The sequence below is a fragment of the Lemur catta genome, chromosome 14, assembly GCF_020740605.2.
Source record: "Lemur catta isolate mLemCat1 chromosome 14, mLemCat1.pri, whole genome shotgun sequence".
Taxonomy (NCBI): domain Eukaryota; kingdom Metazoa; phylum Chordata; class Mammalia; order Primates; family Lemuridae; genus Lemur; species Lemur catta.
In genome coordinates, this window is record NC_059141.1 from 37,501,742 (window position 1) to 37,526,593 (window position 24,852).

Genomic DNA, 24,852 nt, shown 5'->3' on the forward strand with positions numbered 1-24,852 from the left:
AAAAATAGTTTGGAAAGCAAATCTAAAAGGTTTTATAAGAATTAGCTTTTTATATAAAAGCAAAAATCTTAAAGATTTAAGACATAAACTTTATACTGCCAACAATTGGCATGGATATTCTTTCTATGTGACCAAGTTAAGTAAAAGAAGTTAATGGAGGAAAGTCAAAGTGAATATATTATACTCTCCCAGTCTCTAAGAAAATTCCTAAATCTCTTGGGCCTATATCAGAAGTGAATGGAATTAGAAAAGACTGAGAGATTCATGGAGATCTGAGAGCAGAGGGGACATGTGTTCATTTCTCAATTAGAACGTGGAATAGTGATGTGGTCCAGACTTCCCCTGAAGTTGGATATAGAAGGGATTTTGTGGTGAGGTATGTCTCAGTGGAATAGAGTAGGCCTAAGGTCATGAATCTCTTAATGGCTTTGCATGTGACTGAAGAAGAGCTAGCTAGATTTTAGTGTGATGCTTTGAAGGATATGGTAATTTTTTGAAAAAGTCATTCAAAAAATGACTTTTTGAGAAAGTCAATGAGTCTAAAAGATTCATGGTTCTAGTGAGAAAAAAACTGCAAAAAAATGCAGTATAATATGCATGACCAAAGTAATAGAAGTATATACACATCTCAATAGATGCTACATCTATTGCCATATAACAAACCACTCTTACATTTTCATGATTAAAGTAATTGAAACCCATTTCTCAAAGATCTATGGGTTGGTTAGGGGTTCTGCTGGTCTGGTCTATGTTTGTGTGATCGGGGTTAGCATTGTTCATGAATCTGCCTTCAGCTGGATATCTGGCTGAAGACTGGCCAGAATAGTCTATGATCACCTCACTTGGGATGACTTTGCTCTCATCCTTGTGTCTCTGACATCCTTCAAGTAAGTATATTTTTATTTTGGTAGCAGGGTCCAAGGAAGAAGCAAAACTGTTCGTGTATATTTCCAAGGCTATGTTTCTTCCTAGTAAGCTGCTGTTGTACTGGTAAATCAATTCTCAGAAGGTGGGATTGTACAGTTAGTTATATAGCAAAGAATGTGAATAGAAAGATGTTAATTGAGGATATTAATGCAATCAGTCTACATCTTATGACAAAGTAGAAGGCTGATGACAGTGGACAGCGATTTACCATCACACAGTGGTTTACAGGTAGCACGAGGGCAAAGGAGGTTACCTAAACTTCGTTAGCCCAAGAATTTAGATACTATGTCTAGGGAGAAGGAGTTTAGAGAAGAATACACTGAACTGAAATAATTAAACCTGAAACTTAAAACCAATATGTTTTCCTGAAAATACTAAGAACTTTCCCAAAATACACAAAGGTGTATTGAAGTTTCAAGATATACAAAGATAATTTACAGAGGAAAAATGATGTTTTTAATACTTGGTTATATGGTCTAAAAAGTCAAAGCAGCATATAGGTTCCATATGTGTCTGATTCTACTGTAAAATCAAATATTTTAATTTTTCAGGTCATTGTCATTGACCTGTGGGTTCTTTACACAATGCTTTTGCTAAACCAGTAGAGATATGTATAAATAAGTTGAATAAAAGCTGTTTTTTAATCTCCTGAAATACTTTACAGTTATCTGATTTTAATTATCAGCACTACTACCCACTTTAAATTCTTATCTGCCTATACAATTGGATCTGGTGAATAGCACATCATAACAACTTCAAATTATTAGTTATTATAACATTGAATATTATCTTAATCTCAGACCAAATACAACCTCATCAACAACAGTATTTTCATTTTTCTGGAACTTCGCTTATATGTTTTTTGCATGAAATGTCACATGCACCATGTTAATATAATTCTTTCAACTCCCTCTCAAGCTGCCCAGCTGAAGTTCTGTACATTCTTTAAGGTCCTGCATGAGTATCATTTTCTCCATGAAATATTTCTTGTATGGTCACCAGGGAATGGATTTTCTTCTCTTCTGACATTGTATATCTTATCAGCTCTATACAAATATAATGTATACAACTTGAAAAGAGAGGGAAATAAAAATTGAATGAAAAAGTGACATGTAAAACTGTTTCTATTCTAAATTTTATATGCATTTTTTTACCCATTGTGTATTAAAAATAATTTTACCAATTTATTTCATCATACTAAAATATCGATTGCCCAATGTTAAGACATTAGAAGAACTGGAAACACTAGGACTGCATTTCCAAATATCCGAACTTTCTAGTTTGCCACAGTCCCAATCATTCCCAACTGTATCAGAAGCTATTCCATTTACCATTGAAATTTTACTATTTATTTTCTACATTAATATATGTATATATATTTCTCTATCAAGAATGAGAAGTTTAAAATGATGTCAAAAGTAGTAGTGTTTTGAAACATGGGAGCAAGGCTATTTCTTTGTGAAAGGAAAAAATATTTATGCATGCATAATAAGCAAGCATCTGCTCTGCTACTTTCACATTTGTTACTCCTGTATGCTTTTGATTTTGCAAACTGTGCTCTGATGCTACTAACTACATATTGTCGTTTCTCAGATGTTCTGTGCATATGCTTTATGTCATTTTTTAGATTGTATATTATGTGAGGATAAGGGATCACATATTTTCATAATAGTAACGTATAATTTAGACTTAATATTTGAATGTTTTAACTAAATTTATTTTAACAAATGATTTCACCTTGTTTGTGTGTGTGTATGCATGTGTGTATCTCTGTGTGTGTGCCCATATACATAGTGAAAACTAAAATAAGCATTTAGGGAGACATCTTTTAGAATATTTTAATTTCAAAGTGATTTTAAAGTGTTCATCATATTTAATGCAGGGATTAAGGAATTACTATGAGTCAGTTGTCACTGCTTTATAATTACAAATATTAGAATTTTCATTTCTCTTATTGCCAGCTTTCAGCTTCCATTTAGCCATGTGCAATTTAGGATTATATGAAATTTTAAGTTAGATGAAGTTCTGTTCAATAATTAATATAATGTAGCCTTCTAAGTTATATCTGTTTATGAGCCTTCTCTTATTCTTTGGCAACATAACTCCCAGTCTTTCTTATCAACACCTAGACCTATATGATGCTCTTGAATACATGATTGAAAGCCAAGTAAGTTTGTGAAATGTAGTGAAGTACATTTTCATCTTAGAGGTTTTTCAGTAAATGTTAGTGTGCTCAAGACTCTCATAAATGTTGAGGTGAAGAAACTCCTTGAGTATCAATAGAGCATCATGTTTTATATCCATCCAAAATGAAGTGGGGGTCCCGTGTTGAGAGTGTGTGAGTGTGAGTGTGTGTGTGTGTGTGTGTGTGTGTGTGTGTGTGGTATCACTTTTACGATCAGAACATAGCAAAGCACCATTACGAAAATTCAATTCATAAGTTCATAAAATTCATTTTACAATGTTTTTGGTTAATGCACATAGAGAGGATTTATCTTAGATTCTGGCTACAAAGGCAAAGAAAAGCTTGAAACTAACCCAATTATCCAGTTAAAGTGACATATAAACAAATAAAAAATGTGGAACAGACCTTCATGGGAAAAAAGGTATTTTGTCAAATGCCTTTTCTGCATCTATTTAGAGGAACATATGGAAGTAACATTCATCAGATGTGGGGCAGGTGGGAGGGCAGTGGAGCAGATGGGTAAATTCACACCTAATGTGTGCGGTATGCACTATCTGGTGGATGGGCATGTTTGTAACTCTGACTTGGGCACTGCAAAGGCAATATATGCAACCAAAGTGTTTGTACCCCTGTAATATTCTGAAATTTAAAAATAAATTAAAAATAAAAGAGAAAAAAGTAGTCTTTATTCTAAATGATTCAAACTCACTATGTAAGTTGACTAAATTATTAGATGAATTGTTTGTATCTATTTTTAGCTGTGAATAGAAAAATAAATTTTTGTGTATTTATTAATCAATAGCAATACATGCACATTTATTAAGCCACATTTATAATTTGTACCCATGTTATTGGGTTGTTTCAGAAGACATTATTTGTAGAAATTTTTAGGGCATGTCACTTAATGACTGTGTCCATATTTAAAAATTCTAAAGATAAAAGATTTATGGTATATCATAAAAAAATAGGCATATGTCCTAGTCATTTCAGGCTGCTACAACAAATTACCATAGACTGGGTGGATTAGAAAACCTTTGTTTATCACACTTCTGGAGGCTGGGAAATCCAAGATCAAGGTGCCAATAGTCAGTATCTGGTGAGGCCATGCTTCCTGAGGGGTTTGCCGATGGCCATCTTCTCCTGGTATGTATTAATATAATGGAAAGCAGAGAGAGAGAAACAAGCTATCTTGTGTCTCTTCTTATAAAGGCACTAATCCCATCACTGGGGTTCTGCCCTTATGATCTCCCAAAACCTCGTCCTATAAATTCCAGCATGTGAGAGACTAAGGTTTCGACATACAAATTTCTGGAGGACATAAACATTCAGTCTATATCATTCCACTTCTGGATGACCAAAATTTATGTCCTCTCCGATGCAAAATGCATTTATTCCATTCCATTAGCCCCAAGTCTGCATTTATTCCAACATCAACTCTAAAATCCAAAATCTCATCAAAATATCAATGTGAGAAATGAATGTTTGTTGTTTAAACTCCCAGTCTATCGTATTCTGTTACAGCAGCCTAAACTGACTAAGCCAGAGATTGGTATGAAAAAGTGCAGTGCTGCTGTTATCAAATATCCGAAAATGTGAAAGTGGCTTTGGAACTGGGTAATAGGTGGAGGCTGGAAGAGTTTTGAGGTTCATGTTAGAAAAAGCTGACACTGTTGTAAAAAGATTTTTAAAGGTGATTATAGTGAGGACTCAAAAAGAAAAGAAGAAAGCAATAAAAAAAGCTTCTGCCTTTTTGGAAAATACATAATTATGTACAGAATGTTGGTGAAAAATGGACATTAAGGGCAATTATGATGATGTCTTAGATGGAAATGAGAAACATATAAAAATGTACGATTGCTATTATTTCTCCCTAAAATGTTTAGTAGAATTCACCAGTAAATACATCCAGGCTTGGAATTTTCATTGTGGGAGGGCTTGTATTTACAAATGAAATTATTTTATTGTTCATAGATCTATTTATAGTTTGTTTCTTTTTTTTATTTTTATCAGTTTCGTGGACAAGTATCTTTTAAGGATTTTACCTATTCTACTAGCTTATAGGACTTATTGGTATTAGGATTTTCATACTATTTCCATTTACTCTTTTAAGTCTGGAGAACATTTCATGATATCCCTTATTTCATACTTGATATTATTAAACTGTGGCTTTTCTCTTTTGTCCCCTGAACATTCTGGAGAGTTTATTAATCTTATTGATTTTTTTGGAGAACTGACTTTGGATTTAATTGATATCTTTTATTGTTTAACTGTTTTCTTTTTTATATTTTCTGGGTTTTTTTTTTGTCTTTATTGTTTCAACTGTTTCATATACTTTAATTTTAATGTATTCTTTTTTCCTGGCTTCTTAAGTTGAAAGCTTGCAATATTGATTTTTGAGCCTTTTTATTGCCCATATAAGAACTTAAAGTATACATTTCTAAGTCCTGCTTTAGATGCATTGTACAAATTCTGATAAGTTTTGTTTCAGCATTACTCTGTTCATGACATTTAGAGTTTTCCTTTGTCATTTTTTAAATCTATGAGTTCTTTGTGTTGTGATTAGACTATATGCTATGTATAATTACAATCCCTTTAAATTAATGGAGATATATTTTGTTCCGGTATAAATCTTATCTTAGTAGATATTCCTTAACACTTAGAACAAATGTGAATTCTACTTATGTTCAAAGTAGGTTTCTACAAATTTCAGTTATGTCAAGCTGGTTGACAGTGTTGTTCAACTTCTATATGTTTACTTATTTTCTGTCAACTTGTCAATTACGAAGAAAGAAGTGTTGAAATAAACCAATATATTTATGGGATAGTCTATTTCTCTCTTTTGTAATCTCTAATTTTGCTTAAATTAATATAAAGTGTTTAGGATTTTTACACTTTTTCTGTGAATTGATCTTTCTACTGTTATGAAATGCCTCTTTTATTCCTAGAAAACTTCCCTGAAGTCTGCTTTGTTTTATATTAACATAGCTGCTCCATCTTTCTTATGGTTAATGTTTACATAATGTTTGCTATCCATCCTTTTATTCCTAATCTCTCTGTGTTTTGTATTTAACTGGGATTTTTTTCTATGATACATACTTGTGTCTTGAATTTTTATCCAGCCTAAAATCCTCTATCTTTCAATTGGAGGGTATACATCTATTGGAATTAATAAAATTAAAAATATACTTGGGCTTATGTTTATCACCTAGATGATTGTTTTTCATTTCCCTTATGTTTACTTTGATCATTTATTTTCTCTTTATCTATCTTCAGTTGGAATAACTGAGTACTTTTTAGATTATTTCATTTTATTTCCATTATTGATTTATTAGCTGTTGTTATGTATTTCACTTCTGCACATTATAAATACCATAATACCTTTTAAATATTTTTGCATTAAACAGTTAATTATCATTTTAAGAAAAGAAAAGCTCAAAAAAGTATAATTTGTACTTAAATATTATCTTTTGTGGCCTTCTTTGCTCTTTTTGTAGATCTCAGTTTCCAATTGGTCACAGTTTGTTTCTGTTAATAATGTTTATTATTTCCTGTAGTGCATGATTGCTGGTGAATGATTTGCTCATCTTTTGTTTGTTTCAAAAAGTTTTTATTCATGTTCACCTGATGTCTAGTTATTTTGTGGTCACAAAGACTCAGCTCCCTTGATGCAATTTGGGAAAAATTGCTATTCCTCTTCAAGACATCCCTTGGCTCAGGGGCATATGAAGATCTATGTTGTGCCTGCACCACGTTCACCCCTTCTCTGCTGTCTACCTCCTTCCTCATCGTACAAGTTTTGATTCCAAGGATACTGTCCAAAAACTTTCTGCACTCAAATATCTTATACTCAGCTTCCATTGCCTAAGAAATCCAACTGAAAACAATAATTAAAAGAAATTGCCAATGCATATAAGATTTGGTATTCAAACATGGTAGTTTCACAGATGTATTCAATTAACAATCATAAACAGCCACGAACACACACCAAGTATTTATATTTGTATATTTGTATGTATATGCATGTGTCCTGTCTGCCAATGATTTTTAAAGTGTCATAAATTTTTGGCTTGCACTGGGCTTAATTCAAATAATCCTCCAGAGTAACGAGGTATTAAGCTTTGGGTATAGTTTTAATTAAACATTTCTAATTAAGCTTACTTTTACGAACATTTTAAATTTTGAGGGCATTGATCTTTCCTTAACTCAAATTTTCTCAACTTATCCATCATTCATAATGTCCTTTAATTTAAATGTTAGTTTTGATGATCCAATATCTTTGATATAGTCTTAAATCATAGATGACATATTCTGCTAGAATTTCAAGAGTGATGATACTGAACTCTATGGCTACTCAATATCTTCTTATAGGAGAGTTGATACTCATCCTTAGGATGCCCCAAGATAATTTTCAATTGTTATTTAGTTATATTAAAGTACTGAGATGGCCATAAACCTATTTCATTTAGTTGTCTCTAATAAACTTTGCAAGAAACTTTAACTTGCATGGCCGTAAAAATATTTTATTTATTTATACCTAATAATCTTTCTAGGAATGCTTAATTTCCACTGATGTCTATAACTTTCACAATTCTATGTATATTCATAAGACATGTATATATTAATTTTAAGTTTAATATAATGAACACAATTAGAATAGTAATTAATCTATGAATAAATTGTCATTACATTAATTGGACTCACTAGTATTACTACTTTTTCATTTCTATTCTGAATGTCATAATAATTTTATAATTATAGTAAGACTGCTAAATCATAACTATATAATAAATGGTTATAATCAATTTATGATTAGCTTTACAGTGCTTAAAATATTTCTCCAAAGAATGAAGAAACTAAAGTCAGAAATATCAATTATTAGACCACTTAATTAATCAAAAGGTCAGGCTAGAGATAAACAACAAAGAATTTATCATTTTAAGATATCTGTGAGTGCCATATTTTTTAACTAATTTAACGGTTTCACAGACTCTTCTTTAATATTCAATTATATACAGGCTACTGAATGGGTCATTCCACATCGAACCAATAGAAAATTGATATACCAACTTGATGTAAGCTTTTACTAATGCAACACTGACCACACAATTAATGGCCCAGGGACAATACAATTGTCCACATGAAATCTACGAAGATATTTCTAAAACGATAAGATTGAGATTTAATGAAGAGACCAAGCAAGCTCTCACGGTACCCCACCCTTGCTTTAAACGATTTTTTTTCTTGCTTGTGTACTGAATCCTTACATATGAATTAATATTTAGATAAAATTCTGAAACTAAAATTGTAGTTTTGAAAATCAGTATCCTATTCAAATGGATCAGCATTAGATAGTATCCCCTCCCAGAGCATTGCTAATTTATTTTTACATTTTTGTTTTTTCAATTGATATTCTCTTGGCAAGATTTTTCTTTTTATTTTTTTGTCTACCTATCTATTTATTTATTTTTCATTTTGTTTTTATTTCAGCCTATTACGGGGGTAAATATGTTTAGGTTACATATATTGCCTTTGCCCCACCCAAGTCAGAGCTTCAAGCGTGTCCATCCCCTAGATGGTGAGCACCACACCCATTAGGTGTGTATATACCCACCCCCTTCTCCCTCCTCCCATTTGCCTGACACCCGATGAATGTTATTGCTATATGTGCACTTAAGTGTTGATCAGTTAATACCAATTTGATGGTGAGTACATGTGGTGCTTGATTTTCCATTCTTGTGATACTTCACTTAGTAGAATTTGTTCCAGCTCTATCCAGGATAATACAAGAGGTGCTATATTACCATTGTTTTTTGTGGCTGAGTAGAACTCCATGGTATTGTTATACCACATTTTATTAATCCACTCCTGTATTGATGGACACTTGGGTTGTTCCACATCTTTGCAATTGTGAATTGTGCTCCTATAAACATTCTAGTGCAGATGTCTTTTTTATAGAATGTCTTTTGTTCTTTTGGGTAGATGCTCAGTAATGGGATTGCTGGATCAAATGGTAGTTCTACTTGTATCTTTTTGATATTGCTTTCCACAGAGGTGGGGCTAGTTTGCAGTCCCACCAGCAGTGTATAAGTGTTCCTATGTCTCCACATCCATGCCAACATTTATTGTTTTGGGAATTTTTGATAAAGGCCATTCTCACTGGAGACAAGTGATATCTCACTGTGGTTTTGATTTGCAGTTCCCTGATGATTAGAGATGTTGAGCATTTTTTCATATGTTTGTTGGCCATTCTTCTGTCTTCTTTTGAAAAGTTTCTGTTCATGTCCTTTGCCCACTTTTTGATAGGATTGTTTGACTTTTTCTTGTCAATTTTCCCGAGTTCTATATAGATTCTAGTTATCAGCCCTTTGTCAGATGTGTAACATGTGAATATTTTCTCCCATTCTATAGGTTGTCTGTTTGCTCTCATGATAGTTTCCTTGGCTGTGCAGAAGCTTTTTAATTTGATCAGTTCCCACTTATTTATTTCTGTTGTTGCTGTGATTGCCTTTGTGGCCTTCTTCATAAATTCTTTGCCTAGGCCCATATCTATAAGAGTTTCTCCAACATTTTCTTCTAGAATTCTTAAAGTTTCATGCCTTAGGTTAAAACATATTCTGTTTAAAGCATCTTATTTTTGTCTGGCACTTTTAATTTACAAACCCTTGGACCAGAATTAATAATTCCTTCTATCCTTCTGGAAGACAAAAGTTGTGAAGGGCTCGTATGCAATGCAGCTGTGAGCCTAGGTAGAGCACTTTATAAGGAAAATGTGTCAGTGGAAAAGCACTAAAACCAGACTTTATAGTCATTCTCAACAAGTATTACTAAGTCACAACATACTGAAAAACTTTGCAATATAAAAACAGCTAAGCTTTTGGATAAAATATGTAACATCTTTTAAAACCATTAGTGAAGCTGAAAAAAAATGATTAAAACACTTCAGAGGCCATAAATATCAGGAAAACAGTAACTCATATGGGTGCAAGAGACATGTAGCTAGTGAAATCCATGTGTTCACCCTGCCCCTGGTGGCCTGTACCTTCTGTTAATGGGCTGTGCAATGGTAATGCCCACATGAAGTAATGCCCACATGAAATAATGACCATCAATCACAACATTCACAGTCAATAAAAAAAAACTTGCCCACAATGGAAAAAAGAAAATCTCAATCTTGTCTCTGGATGTAGAAGGAAAATAAACAAACCAAAATCTCTCCCTTGAACATTTGAAGACTGAAGGAACCCAAGCTGAGAATTTAGTTTAATGTAGTCTTGGTTAAGACTGTCTATAAGCATTCAGATAAAACAAATACTCAGAAAGTCCAAAAATATCAGGGAAAAGAAATGATTCTGCTTAATATCCATCTATAAGGAAAAAGAGGACTTCAATTTTTATTCTGACTGTATTTTATTGTTGTACAAATATTTGAAATAACATGAAGAATTTATGTCTATGTTCTCTATTTATGATTTTTGAATTTTAAAAAAGAATGACCCTGGAAAATTGTCTCCACACATATATCTACACCTTAAATTGATGCATAGGTTAACTGAATATATTAATTGCATGAGAAGCAGAATATCTGAACAAATATTGTTCATTGTGCATGTTCAACAGCATGAGGCTATTGGTGAAAAAATGAGTTCTTCATGTCATTAATCCTCTAATATATTTCAGAATACTAGAATGAGGCAGAAAATAGTGGAGTTTCGATTTGTACACTTTTTAAAGAACAAGTAATAAGAGATATGGCTCACACACAAGCAAATGAAACCAAAGAGAAAGATAGACATTTCAGTAGAGTTGTATTATTTCAGACATATTTCAGTGACAAACAACTATAAAATCTTGTTTAAGAGACCCCTCATTTATCCATAAGTAACATTCATAAATAAATACTGAGTACCTACTATTAATATTTACAAATTATACTCTAATAGATAAAATGGCCAAGACTTCTAACCTCCAGGATGTTTCTCTTATTGAAGAGATGAAATTACATATAATTATGTTGTAGAGTAAAATGTTATATGACTCTAGAGATGACAAAGCGAAACATTATGGAAGGTAGAGGGCAAAATTACTTGCTACTACAAGTGGATTGATGGAAAATATGGTCTTGGGTTCTGTAAGATGAATAGAATTTCAATATGAAGTATTATGAGAGTTTACTTCTTTGCCTAGAAATAGCAAGAAGTGCTAAAGTGTTTTTAATATTGCATTTTATAGTGTTTATGATTTACCAAGCACTAGTTAAATGCATGAAAAAATCTATCCTATGCTACGATAGCAGCCTTATAGATGTTTGGGGAATCTAAAGGCAAAAGCATTTTTGCATATTTTATTTCCCAGAGAGACGAAAAGAAAAGGATTTATAGAAATTTCTGTTTTGTATATTTCAGATGATGTGCTCTTAGCATAAAAAAAATACAAACTAAAATAAAAGTCAAAATATGAATACAATGGCACTGTTTTCTACATTAATGTATTTATCAAGTACAGAGCTGCCTGTAGGAATTTCTTCCTTTCAACATGAACAAAATCTTTATTATTCTAGCATTTAAAAATTTTTCAATTTATTTCCTGATTATAAAAATGTTATTGAATATAGTCACATGATCTCATTGTTTAAACAGCTAATGACCCCCAACCCCAAGGAACAGTGAGGGTCATTCACATGATGACAAATCAAATAGAGGATGCCAAGAATATTTATAATAAATGCCATTCTTAATCAATAGTTACTGTTGCAGTGTTCCAAGGTGAGATACAAAAAATGAATACAGAAAAGTTAAGTTTGATGAGAAATGTGTCTTCTGTAGGTATGCTTTAAAAAGTGACTCTATATTTGCTTTCCTCTGAGTAAAATAACAACGTGGATAAAAGTAATTAATAAAATGAAACAAAAATTTAAAATATAGTGCTACTGGGTATATAAAATGTGGATTAGAGTATCTGAAAGCATGGGGGGTATCACAGTTAATACCTTTTTAACTTTAAAGCTTGTATCAAATTATCACATGTATCCTATAAATACATGCAAATATTATGCACCCATAATAATTAAAAAATAAAATACTTTAGAAAAAAACTTGAAGTGTGAAAATAAATAAACATCTCACTTTTACTCTCAAATTTTGAGGTAGAAAAATTGTCTACATTTACGTCACATACTTTTTAAAGAAATGAAGCATCATTGATATAACTAAAACCAAGTCTCTGAAAATAATCAACATCTTGAGTTTACTGGGTTCTCATAAAAATAAATAGTACTGCTTTTTAAAAATTTCTAAAGTGTACATAAATGTTACCATACTAAAACTGTACTTCTGATACCTGCTTTTCTCATTAAAATTTTGCTTACACAGGTTTTATTATAACACCAATAAATATCTATTTAATCATTTTCATTGTTTTGTTATATTTTGTGAGCAATTTTTACCATACTAAACATTGCAGCAATGGGGATGTTTTTACTTATATATTATAAATTAAAAGACACTGCAGATACATGATATAGAAGTTAAATGAATGATGCTTAAATGAATTCTGATCAGGAAAATAAAACAACTTTGTAGAACTTAAATGCAATAATTGGGAAATTAAATATGCACTGATACTTTAAAAAATATATTGATCAATGTTAAATTTTCTGGGTGTGATAATTGTGTTGGATTTATGTAGGAATATATTTTTACTCACAGGAGAAATCTACTAAACAGTTGAGAAAAATCATACATATATGCACATTTTTAAAAATTTTACAAACATTCACAGAGAATTATGTGAAAGGTAAGGAGTATTCATTATGCTTTTTTTTGACTTCTGTACAGCTTTGACATTTTGCAAAATGAAAAGTAGAAAATGGGATGTATAAAGACTTAACTACCAATGAGGAGGATCCACTTGAGTGTAAATATTTGCATATATATATAAAAAGGGAGCTGGAAGGAGGTAAAATACAAAGGGAGAAATTAGCTTTATCTAGAGGGAAGGATAACCCCTCCAAGAAAAAAGGAATAAAAAGAAAATGGGAGGTTTAGTCTGAAGGCTTTTATCATTCCTTTGAAGAGGTTTGAATATTGTGGCTTCAGTTCACTCTGTGGAATAGGAAGGAGGCCAAGCATCTACTAAAATTGAGAATGGAGTGAGCATTGAAAGTTCCAGGAAACAGAGTAAAAATACTCATTGACCAGAGAAATATAGTTGGTTCAAAATAGTGGTAAAGATCTTCTTAACATTGTTAATAATTTATAGTAATATATTATAATTCTGACTTTTCTATCTAGCTACAAATGCTAGGTCCTTGGGTATGGGAAAACAGATACATTTCATCTAGGGTTGGGTTTGCCATATCTGAAATGGAAAAACTGAAGGGCAAAAGAGTTTTTGTTATTAAAATGGTGGACCAGGGTACCTAAGTTGAATAAAATGGGAGGTAAATAAAGGAGAGGGTCAATAATTGGGAAATTATAAAACAGCAGAAATCTGGGTTTGAAAAACTGTTGTAGTGAGAATAATTGAGCAAGCAGCTGGAAAGGAGAAGATATTATTTCAGAGTACAAAGTTGGAATGACTCTGATGTAGGAACATAATATATCTTAAAAGACAATATGAATAGCCTCTGTTTGATCTTATGTAGGCACCAGTCTCTTCACTCTAAGGGATATATTAATACTTCACACTAGTCATGGCCTGTTAGACATTATCTCAGTTTTAGTTCTACTCATCTTCTTTCATCCTTTTGTTGCTATGGTTGTTGTTAAAGACAACAATGCATAAAATATTTTCTATTCATAATAATGCATTTTTGGATACACACTTTTTGAAAGAATGTGTTCTTAGAATGATATCTACTATCTTTAATATAGTTAAATATTCTGACTATGTATTTCTTTCTTCAAGAAGATAAATGTGCCCTCCTGAGACACTGTGCTTTTATCTAATGTCTCTCCAAAATATCAGTCAAAGAGATCAATTTTATAAGAAGTTTGGTCAATTCTCTATATTAATATTAGGAATAAGTCTGATAAAATTAATAAAGATCTTATTAAAGAGAAGATATTTATAGTTCAGTTTTTTAATATGTAGTACAGTCATATTAACATAAAATAAAAGGGGAGATGAGTTAAGCTATGTTAAAGATTTTTGATTGCATATCAAAATCAGTGAATTTTTTCCTTTTCTACTGACCATTATTTAGTATGGTGTAACTGCATGTAATTCTTATGGAAATATTAATTTAACATAGTCTTACCTTTAATTTCTGATTTTAATTTGTGTTAAACTTGCTACAGACTACAAAATCTGTTTTTATTCTGGCCATAGGGATGAGATCATAAACTACATTATGTAAATATATAAAATAAATCATATTGAAAGAGAATTAAAAATTAAAACATGAAGTCTATTAGTTTCAATGTAGAAAGTCAATTATGACTTATCTTTTTTGGCCAGATATGTATTTGATAACATTGTTTCAAAGAATAACTGTATGAGATAGTTCAGGCTTTTAAAACCAAACATGCTCATTTAGAACATATAACCTCTAATGCTGGGATTCTTATCCCGGAGTCTGAGAACCATTAAGCCATGAATTGGTTTCTGAGAAACTATGAATACTTTATATGTAGTTTTGTGGATATGTGCATTTTTTTTTCCCTCAGGAGAGGACACAAAAATGAATCATTCTGAAAAGGGTCCTAGATCCCTAAATATTTTTAATATTTACTATTTTTAAGTGTGCTATTTTCAGCATTTCTGATAGCTGGGTTCATTTTCAATATTCATTTCAAAGAGAGAAATTTTGATCATTTGCTGTGTCAGATTTACTCCATCATTTATTTTTCAAATAACTTAAAAATGAAGCATTCATTTGATTTTTAAATGAATTTTATGTTTGTGCAATTAAGTACCCTTATCAAAGAAGCTGGCTAAAGAGAATGTCCTGGCTTTATGTCCTATTTTCTGACTCCTGTCATTTCACTTATTTTGATTGTGTGTGTGTTGTGTATGTGTGTGTGTGTGAAAGAGAGTACGCATGTACATGCCTATGGTGTTTTAGATCACAAACACATTTACATGAAAATGTGTTGCTTGTATAAAGCATTCAGGAATTAATGAAAAAAAAGTGCAAGAAACAATTAATTTTCCAGCCATTATACCAATCATCTCTCCTTTACTTCGTCCTCCATTCAATTATAGAAATGTATAGTATAACCTAGCACTTCCTGGAATATAAGGTCATTTACAGGAGTTTATTACCAGGGCTGTGAGAGTACTACAAATATTTAAGGGCTGAAATGGATGGGCATGGAGCAATCAGAACAAATGCCTGTCAGAGTGAACCTATGCTCTTGCACTGAAATGGAGCCACGTGCTGCATATCACCCCTATTGGGGTAGCTCTAGAAGATTCAAGTTAGAATACTTCAATTAGCCCAAATGATAACATTGCTGAAAGCATTTTTGAAATCAGTTACATTTACTGGGAAAGAAAATACTTGAGTACCCAAATAACCCAGTAGAAGTTTTAGTGTTTTTCATTTTGTTGTTTCCATTCTTTTTTCAGATATTTCATTTATTTGCTACATAAAAATTAAATGCTACTAAAAATATGCTAGCATCCACAACTGAGAGAGAGAGATGGAGAGAGAGAGAGAGAGAATGAAAGAGAGTGAATGTGGCATAAATCTCTTAAAAGGAAAGAAATAGCACGAGATAAACAAAAAGACACAGAAAGGTACATTAAAGAAAATTCTAGTGTAAAACTTAATTTTATTTAAAAAAATATGGTGTTTGAAAAATGGATATGCTATAGTCCTAAATTGAATATGAAATCTAAGTTGATACCAAGTTCCAGTCATTTGTGCATCATTAGAAATACTTTTATATGCATTTTATTTACGTACATGAATATTGTCAAATTGAATGTTGGAAAACATAACTGTATTGGTAAAGAGTTTATCTGGAAACAAAGGATATCTTCTCCTTCCTAAGACAGTGTTCCTTTAAGCTGTGCAGCGTTGTTTAGACAGCTCCCTTAACCTTTTTCATTGTATATTTGTGCATTTTGAATTTCCTTGAATCCACATTAATCATAGTTAAAAAACAAAAAAAACAAACTAACTACATTTAGTCTGATAAGAACGTATCCTTATGAAGAAAATCATTTTGAGAATAAATCTTGAAATACATCTTTTGTTTTTACAAAATGTATTAACCTTTTCACTAGAGGGACTGGTCTTATCAGAAAATACCTTCATTTTTATGCACCATATTTTCCTTAATAGATACTGGCTGGATAAAAAGCTGAATAGTGTTTACCAAAATATGCCTAAGGCCCTGAGACTGCCTCAGCATTTTTAGTCATCTTTGTACTTGGTTTCTGAAGCCACCAAAGGGCTTCAAAACATTACAGCTTTTGTTTATTCTTCCAACATTACTGGTCTGAGTGGATTGAGGAGCCAATAAACAAGGGTAACTTGGGGAGGCTCACAAGTCAATGGAGATGGCTCAGAAAACTACAGGGGAAAATACATACCAAGATATACTTGGTAAGTATTTTAAGTAAAAGGAAATGAATAGAGGAGGGAAGAAAGATACTATTAATATTGCTGGGACAATTGGATTAAAAGAGCATTGTAAAGCTAAGTGAGTTTATTTACATATAATGAACTCAGATACATACAGTCAACTGGTGTGCCTAAAAAGTAGCTGCTAATATTCTTTTCAGTATTTTTCAATGTAAAATCACTAAGGGATTTTTTTGGAATTTAATTATAGATTAAGATATTAAATTATATATGATATATTCATATATCATATATAAATATATTATATATGCATATACATACATATTTCAATTAAATTTCATATAAAATTATTTTGATTTATTATAGTAATAATAAATTAATATACATTTTAATGCATTAATTTTATTTTATGCCTTTGTTTCTCTTCCCAGCTCTACCTTGCTTATTTTTATGCTGATTCCTATTGATTTAGACAAATTTTGCAACTCTGAACATATTTTTCTAGAAGAAATATTTCAACTTTTCACTATTAAAATTTGTCAGTTTTGAAGGAAAAAAAATGTATTTTGGAAGATTTCCCCATATTTTTTCTTTCCAAATTCATTATGTCTTTTTCATTTAGAGGTTTCTTCATTTCACATTTGTGGTATTAACTTTACTAATTGTTTTCTTAATTCTAATTTTATTTCTCTCTGCCTCTTCTCTGTGAATACATTTTCAAATCATCATAACCACCATCACCACCACGAACACCACAATCACCAACGACACCACCATCGTCATCATCATCAACAATAGTTAATATTTATAGAGTGTTCAAAATAGTCTAAGCAATTTTGTAAATGTCTACCATGTGTTAGCTTATTTAATAATTCCTATATTTACCTATATTATATAAATGAACACCACGAGCTTACCAAAATTTGTTAATCTATGTAGTTGATGGACATTTGGACTGTTTCCTGTGTGGGGATATTAAAAATGATGCCATTATAAATATTCACATACAGCCCTTGAGTGTTTACATTTCCTTAGGTAAATGCTTCACAAAGGGATAGCTGGATTATTTGGAGTTTATTTAACTATATGAGAGACGGCCAGACTGTTTTCCAAATGCTCTGTTTTGCATTCCCTCAAGAAATTTATAAGGGCTCTATTTATTCAACATCCTTGTTTGTAATTAATATTGTCAGTCTTTTCAATTGTAGCCATTCAAGTAAGTGTGAAATGGCATTTCATGTTTTAAATCAGAACTCTATGAATGACTAGAGGCGTTGAGTGTCTTTTAAGGTGATGTTTTTTAACACCTGCTTTGGAGAAGTGTCACTTCAAATATTTTGTTCATTTGGTTTATTTATTTTTATTGTTGATTTGTAAAAGATGTTTACCTAGTCTGGATAGAAAGACTTTATTATCTGTGGGTTTTACAAATATTTGTCCTAGGCTATCTCTTCACTTTTTAACTCTATTTTAGGATAAATAAGTGCTTTTCATTTTGTTGAAGCTCAATGATGAGTGTTTTATGCATCCTATCTAAGAAATTTTTGTCATCTAAAGGTCAAAATGATTTTTCTCCTATGTTTCTATAATCAGACTTTATAGTTTTATCTCTTACATTTAGATTTATGATCTATTTTGAATTAATTGATGCATATGATAACATGCCTTTTTTTCCTTTTTCTGTTGCATATGGATGGTCTATATTTCCAAATTTTGCTGACTATCCATTCCTCTTTGAATTACCATGGCATCTATGTAAAATTCAATTGTCTATATAAAAATTGCTTTTGCATCTATCTGTTATATATAAAATATTTATCTACCTATACTTACACCAATACCACACGGTCTTGGTTATTGTGATTATATAACAGATCTTGCAATCAATTAGTTTCATTTCTCCATTTTTTCCTTTTTAAAAATTGCCTTGGCTGTTCTATGCCCTCTGTATTTTCATATACACTTTAAAACCAAGTTTTAATTTCCATAAAATAACCTGCTGAGATTTTCTTTTACTATGTTGAATCTATATCAATTTGGAGAAATTATCATCTTACTATTCCCATTAAATAATCTATATGCCTCTGTTTCTTTAGGTCTTCTTTTATGTCTTTTAACAACATTTTGTACACTGTAGTCAATAGAGCACATACATATTTGTTTCTATTTATCCCTAGTTTTCCTTTTTTAATATTATTTTATTTATATTGAAACACAATTTTTTATATAACATTTTATTGTGTGATCTTATTAAATTTATACTTTAGTAGTAGTAGTTTTATAGATTTTTTTTTGATTATCCTCTGCAGACAGTTATGCAATTTTAGAATATAGAACATTTTATTTTGTGTTGTCCATCTGTTCGTTTTTTATCATGGTTTATTCTATTTCTATTTCTATTTATTTTTCTTTTCCTTGCCTTATTTCACTAATGACCTCCAGTTTAATGTTAAATACAAGTGGTGAGAACAGATACATTTACTTTCTTCCCAAACTTAGCAGGGTGAATTTAGTCTTTTACCAATAAGTATGATGCTAAATGAAGGTATTTCACAGATAGCCTTTATCAGATTTTGTGAAAGTCCCTGAAGCTTGCTTTTTTTTGAAGCATGAATGAATGTTGTAGGGAGTCAAATACTTTTCTTTGTCTATTATAATGATTATATAATTACCTTTTGTTATACTGTTGATATTGTGAATTAAATTGAATTTTGAAAACAACCTTCCATTCCAGGGATAAACTAAACATGGCCATGATGTATTATAATTTTTACATATTGTTACATATAATTTGATAGTATTTTGCTTAGATTTGGTGATGACTTTTAGATACAATGCCAAAGCATAATATATGTTAAAGGAAATAAAAAGGTAAGTTAGACTTTTTTTACAACAAAAACTTATGGTCTTAAGACATTGTTGAGAGAATGAGATGACAAGCCACAGACTTAAGAAAGTATTTGTAAAACACATAACTTATAAAGGACATAAAGGACTGGTGCCAAAAACTCATAACCCTAAAGTGCTCAGCCTAATCATGAGAAAAATATCAAAGTAATCCTAATATAGGGACATTCTACAAAACATCTATCCAGCATCTTCAAAACTGTTAAGGTCCTCACAAACAAAGAAAAGTCTAATAAACTGTCAAAACAAAAGAGAGACTAAAAGCACTTAAAGATTAAATGTAATGTGATATTTTGGATGAGATCTTCTAGAAAACAATAAAAGACATTTGGTAAAAACTAAGAAAACTTTGATAAAGTTAATAAGCATTAATAATGACGGATACTAATTGTTCCATTAATTGTAACAAATTCACCATCTTAACATGAGATGTTAATATTAGAGGAAACTGGGTGTAGAGTACGTGGGAACTCTCTGCACTACCTTCATAATTTTTTTGTAAGTCTTAAACCACTCTAAAGGGTTTAAAAGTCTGTTTTAAAAATTCAATCATATAAAATATACATGTTTTACCAAATATGCTGATATTTCTTCCTTAAAAAGAATTGATTGAAAGAAGTTACAACTTTTAAAGGATATCCTATTGTCAGAGAGGTTAAATTGTGAAAGTTTGTATGTCTTAGCATCTATGAAATATGAGAAAACTTTTCAGTTACTTTTTAACTCTTTACCATTTGCTCTTACAATAACTTCTAGTACCTTAAATTTAATTGCAAGGCCCTCTTATTCCAGCATCATCTGTCAATGAGACTTTTTTGCTTGATACCCAAGCCAACCTTTTCATTTCACACTTGTCTTCCTAAGTTCTCTTGCCTTCTGTCCTATCTACCTCTGTGACATAATCTGCTATACTTTACACTCAGGAAACAAGGAATTTAGACCAAATGTTTCTTCTCTCTGGAATATTCACAATATCTTCACTTTGCACACCCTGTTTAGGGCTTAGTTAGAATGTCATTCAATCAGAATGTCCTTCTTTGCCATTTGTCTGCCAAACAAGATTACCTCACCTTATAATTTGGTCTCATAGCACTCTGCTTCTTCTTTCTTTATATACAGTAAATTTTAATTTCTTGTTAACATTGCTGTTTCAATGTGACCAACATACCCCATAAAGCAGAAGCCACCTTTCTCTCTCTCTCCTTTTTATGATGACTATATGCCTGGAGTGTGGAGTAAAGTCTGACACAGAGTAAGAGATCAATAACATTTTTCTTGAATGCCAAATTAATAAATAAAATAATCAACTGGAAGAATGTAGGTGTAGTGTAAGAGAAAAAAGAGTGAATATTAACCTTCAGATGTTAACTTGGAAGGTGCCACCAATGAAAGTAGGAGATACTAGAATAAGCATAGATATCCCAAATTGAGTTATTTATTCAAATTTATGAAGGGACATTCTGGTAAGAACTCATTTGTATTAATAAAGATAAAATGTAAGATTAGTCTTCTCACACATGTCTTTACATTGATAAAATCCGCTAAAAGCTTTCAATTGCTTCTTTAAATGCGGCATATTCCATATTTCCTTTGAAGAAAGATATTATACATGCTGCAGTGGTACATCTTATGAATTAATAAAAATTTTGTCTAAAGTTTTTTCTTAGTATTTTACTTAGAAATATTAGAAAACACAGTAGAAACTTATCACAAATATTGTACAAATTCAGAAAATAAATGTGATTTATTTTAAATTGATTGAGTCTAGAGAATCTGAAATAATCTAAAAGACTTACATATCAGTGTTGCAAAATTAAATTTTTCAAACTTAAGGTCTTAAAATATTTTGAATAATAAAGCATAAATAAATTTGAACATCATGAAACAATTTTCTTGTATATAAAAACAGAAATAGAAAATAAGTTATGCTTCTTCCCATTCTGGAATTTCATTGTTAAGATTGTGTTATAATTTAACTACCTTACAGAAGTAGTCTTCTTTATTTATTTTCCAAATATGTAGTGAATACCTCGCAAAACAAGCTAAACTATATACAACATGTAAAAACATATTTGGTAACCACTTGCCTAATATCTGTGTATAAAAATGTTGATTTTGTTGTATGATGATTTTGTTTCCTGCAACTTTATTTAATTCATTTATTATTTATTATCATATAATGGTATTTTTGTGGAATTTGTTTTTTTTTTTCTTTCATATAGGATTATGTTATCTGCAAAGAGATCAGCAGCCTGTTGCCAGCAAGTAGTCAATGTACACAGGACCTTTAATCTGGTTTTTACATAACCAACATATAAAGAAGAAGGACTAGGAAGAGAGACGAGAGGATAAGGCTTCTACTCAAACTGTGGTACAACCAATATTACAGAATATCATAAGTCCTACTTCTATTTCCTCCTCATTGGGAGAGTTAAGAAAGACTCAGCAGAGATATTCAAGAGGGCTAATGTTTCCCTTCCAACTCCTAAAATCTGTATATTGAACTGGTTCTCTTACGTCATATTTGGATGCCATATCAAAAATCAATTTGTTATTTTGATTCCATTGGATTCATGTTTATTTTCTTGAATGTGAATCAAATTTAAATCAAATGGAATATCAGAATATTATGAATTTCATTAGATCAATCAACAAATTTATAGTAACTTAATTTATAACAATGTTACATGTCCTAGAAAGATTTTTAAGGATTAAACCTACCACATTATAAATTGTATCTAGGGTGCCCAGTAAAGATAAGTGACATGTAGGATCAGAAGGTTCAGCTTTTTAGATTTTTATTCTTGCGGTATTTCTAGTACACTATACTCTTTCTTACAGAATGAATGTTTAATTTCCTAACTTGCTTATTTCACACCACAATTCAACAAAACACCTGAGGGAAAAAAAATCTTGGCAAGGATTATCATCAGTAAAGCCAAGAATACATTTGCTGTATTGGCACCTCATTACATGGAAATAAAACAGAATATATTTCTCTTTAAGGTTTTGCAGTATCTTGTTATGGAATACATGTGGGGATCTTCTGTTATGCCCAATGTTAATGATAATTATTTTTCCTAGCATTTTAAAAATTAATTTCCAGCAAATTCCATTCATTACCTCCTTCTAACCCTAACTAATTGTTTTGCCGTGGAGAAAAATCAATACAGATGACAGATTGACATTTGAGTTTTAGAAGCATACGAAGATTTATATCTGGGATTTTATGATTGTCAATAATTTGTTCTTCCAATCAATATATATTTAACTTCCACTTATGACATAATTACTGTGTTAGGCTATTTGCGAGATATAATTATATAAGTCAGGCTGATAGACGACTACTAGGAGCTTTCATCTTAGATGACATCAAGCCATATTCTTGAATTAGAAAAGACAATTGAATAATAAAAGGTATTTTAGGAATTTAGAGAAGGTTTTGGGAAATCTTTTCCACTTCAGAGGACTAAGACATTGAAAAGGTCATGATGGAAGTTGGTTTTCCAACATATGTATGATTATACTAAATAGAGATGAATTAGGAAGCCATTCCACAATTTCAGGAGGATGACCTATAGGGACAATATTAGAAAAGGGTGGGGTATTTTTAGGAAAGTATAAGCAGTACACTAGGGCTAAAGAAGAGGAAGTTGAGAAAAGCAGGGAGAAATAGACTAAATACAGATTGGCTTCTTAGTTAGCATTAAGAAATTGCCATCAAATGTTTTTGATCAGGGAATTAATACTGATGCTCTGTCAAGTAAAGTACTTTTCATTCAGCAGCAGAATGACTAAAGTAGAGACATACCTTGAGAGTAAAAAAAGATCATTATTAGGAAAAAATGGATTTTATATTTGGCTCAGTATTGTCCTGTCCTTAATCATATATTGAGGGAAAACTATGACTTAAATACAAATATAAAGTTTGTATGGGAAAATGTCTTTTGAATTTGAAATCGACATGCAAATGATTAAAAAGCCCTTACATTTGTGCACACAGTTATCACCACCCAGATTTTCTTATTTATAGGTACACACATTGATACAATTTTCTTCCTGCTGAATACACATGGTTATTACCTTCTAAAGTATACTTTTATATTATTTTGACTTTAGAAGGTATAATATGATATACCTTTTTATGTATAATAATTTTATTATGCATCAGATGTACATATTCTCTTTTAATATCTAATATCTTTAAAAAATAGTAAAGCAAAATTTAAATCTAAAAGTGGGTCCTTTGTTTCTTAAACACTTTTTAACCATGCAAAACATGATTACTCAAACATTAATCATACTCCAAGAATGTACTTTCAAAACATTAGTTATTACAGAATAAGACCTAAGGTTAATTACAAATAAACTTATTGTGATCAAATACATTTTATATTTCATATAGAAAATAGATGGGGAAATATAAAATATGCTCTGTGTCATCTCTCATTTAATCTTTATAAGCAGTTTGGGGCTAAAAAAATTATTTGTGGGAGTAAATGTGGGGATACCTTCGATAACTCTACAGGTGAGAAACAGAGTTCAAGTAAAAAAAAAAATAGGGCCTAGGACTTTTAACACTTTTAACACAAGGGCTTTTAAACACTAGAACCTAGTCCATATCTATTGGGATTATAATAGCCTTGTGGCCACAAAAAAAAAAAAAAAAAAGTCAAAAGGAATGCTTTCAAGGCAAAGACTTTTATCCCTTTGGTTTGTATTGTATGTTTCTTTCCAGCATAACTTTTTGCACCTCATAGAAGTTTTAATTTTCCTACAGTGATATCAAAAAGAGTATTACTTATGTTTGTACTTTCCTTTTTATGACAAAGATGTATTCGATGGCTTCTTGATGTTACTCATACATAAATATACATATATATGATTTACCGGGATTCCTATCATTTCAGAGAAGAGACAGCAGAGAGTAAACAAAGGAGGAGAAATGGTAATTTACGAAACAATTAACTGCCACATTTTTCATAATTCTATGGGCCCCATTTTATTCCATAAATAATTTATCAGCAGCAATGTATTTTATTAATTCATTTTTTACAAGGTAATATAATACAGTTTCATTGTAGAAAATTTGGAAGGCAAACATAAGCAAAAAGAAAAAATTAAAATACCTATAATCTTAACATTTAGATATGCCCACTATTGAAATTTGGTTTATTGCCAACTCATATATGTATGTTTATTTTGAAAATAACTCCATAAGTATAAAAAGTAGAAAATAAAACCCGAAGATCTTTGGTGTCATGTATTGCCAAACATTAGAGCAGGAGGAAGATTTGCT